Raw genomic sequence first — 2,333 nt, forward strand, 5'->3', positions numbered from 1 at the left:
AATGCACATTTTGGGGCTGGAGCAATAGCACAGAGGGTAGGGCGTTTGCCTTGCTCATGGCCGACCGGAGTTCAATTCCCAGCATCCCATATGGTCCCCTGAGCATCGCCAGGGGTAATTCTTGAGTACAGAGCCAGGAGTAACCCCTGTTCATAGCGAAAAATCAAATTAAAAAATTAAATAAAAGAAAATTGCACATTTTAAAATCCCTTAACAGCAGACCTGTGGTTCTGTTTCATACTCTCACCATTCCAAGAAGAAAAAGGTATAAAAGTTTAAAATGTACAATAATAATCCCAGCCTTTTTTCTTTTTTTTTTTTCTATACAGTAAGGCAAGAAATGCAGCCTGTAATGCAAAACGTTTACAAAAAGAGAAAAGCAGGTTAGCACATTGTCGATTCCACAGAACAGTTAAGAAAATCAGCAGGTCAGCCACAGTGCAAAGATGGAACAGAATCTGCTAGTGTTAATCCTCTCACACCAGGCGTTCTTTTCAGCATAATGTCCCCAACACTGTCAGCACCAACAGGTAGAGACAGTATTACTTGAATTGCAGTTGTGTCTATTTCCTTGTGTGAAATGGAAGGGAGTAACATGGTCCCATATAGGTCATACTGTGCAAACTGGTATTTTATACTGTTCCAATGCCAGTAATAAATTTATTTTCTTCATTAAAATAATATACACAGAATGTATTTTTAGTTTAGTTCCTTCAAAATTTATACATATTTACTTTTTGCTAAAGAAAAAAGAATAAAATGGTGTTAAAAAAGAGAAAGCTATTATGCACAAGAGGAAAAGATAAATGGCTATTTTTTCTGTGCAAGGCTAACAAGCAAACCTCCTCAAGAAAAATTCCACCCACACGAGGGAATTTATATGACAAAAACAAAATAAAAGCAGTTACAGAACCCTTTCTCAACTACCTGAAGTCATTTCACAGCAATAAACATTGGTTACAACAGACATATGTTAACAGTAAAAGATGGAAGCAAAGGTTTAAGATACCATCAAATTAAACCATACAGTGAGACAAAGCATTGCCCATAAAGAGATAAAAATCAGGAAGATAGCATCAGTGTTCAGTTTAAATTATGTGCTGGTGACATACCTATGAGAAGACAATCAAGAGGGGAAAACAATTCTAGATTTACCATGCAGGAGAGATTTATTACTCTACTTGCCTTTGATAACCTGATTACATCTAGTTGCTAGCAGTTTAGTATTGTGTTACACTGTCTTTACAACAGAGCTGTTTTTTCTTTTTTTTTCTTTTTAATTAAACCCAGTAAGATGTACAGAAGACAATGAGGCAGTTGAAAATACTGCTTCCAACTGACAGGGGTGAAAGGTCAAATGAGGGCCATAGCGAAGAGGTCACTAACAGCCACAGCCTTCTCTCTGAGGTTGGGGTTCACAGCTTAGCTGGCCTCCCTGTTGAGCTGAAGGTTTGTGTTGTACACCAGACTCATTCTGTGTTTGTGTTGTACACCAGCAGCATTTAGGTCCAGGCTTTCATCCTGGCAGATTTTCCTGGCAGCTTCAAGGAAAGCATCTTCAACATTCTCTTCCGTTTTTGCACTTGCTTCAAGGAACAATAAGGCATTTTCTTCAGCAAACTGTTTGGCTTCTTCATGTGTAACATCTCTCCGTGCCTCCAAATCTGCCTTATCTCCTATGAGAATTATTACAGTATTTGGATTGGTGAGATTCTTTGCATCTGTCAAGCAGCTGCTTAAGTGGTCATATGGACTTCTTCTAGTGATATCATACACGGTAAGTGCCCCCGCAGTACCTCTGTAGTAGCTCCGAGTAACAGCCCTAAACCTCTCCTGTCCTGCTGTATACCAAATCTGAAGTTTAATTTTTTGGCCACTAACTTCAATTATTCTTGTACCAAATTCGACACCAATTGTGTGAGGACAATCGGCCATCATTATTTTTTCCTGTAAATTGATGAAGCAAGCAAGATTTTCCTACGCCCATGTCCCCGATAATAGTATATTTAAAGATGTAAGAGTCGTTGTATGGTGCAGTTACCATGGTGACACTGGGGGTTGCTGGTGGCTGGTCAGCTTTCCGGCTTTCCGGGGGCGGGATGGAGACCTCAGGGTGAGGAAGAGCTGGCCAGGCGCTTCCGGACTCGGGGCGGGGGGCGGGGCGGGGAAGGGGAACAGCGAGACCCCTTCCCTAAGCAGGGCAGGCCAATAGGGTTGCAGACACGCGGGCGGCAGGGAACGGGCAGCCGGTGACAACAGCGAAGGTGCTTGCAGCTCCATCAGGCTCTTCCTCCTGCAGGTCCCTACACTCACCTTGTTGAGGCATGAGAAGG

At 42.0% G+C, this 2,333-nt stretch overlaps 1 pseudogene; it reads right to left on the reverse strand.

The window, feature by feature from the left end:
• Positions 1-944: 944 nt before the first annotated feature.
• On the reverse strand, positions 945-2,044 carry LOC130030522 (ras-related protein Rab-14-like; annotated as a pseudogene).
• Positions 2,045-2,333: the final 289 nt, after the last annotated feature.

The sequence above is a fragment of the Sorex fumeus genome, unplaced genomic scaffold (assembly GCF_029834395.1).
Source record: "Sorex fumeus unplaced genomic scaffold, SorFum_2.1 ptg000044l, whole genome shotgun sequence".
NCBI classification, from domain to species: domain Eukaryota; kingdom Metazoa; phylum Chordata; class Mammalia; order Eulipotyphla; family Soricidae; genus Sorex; species Sorex fumeus.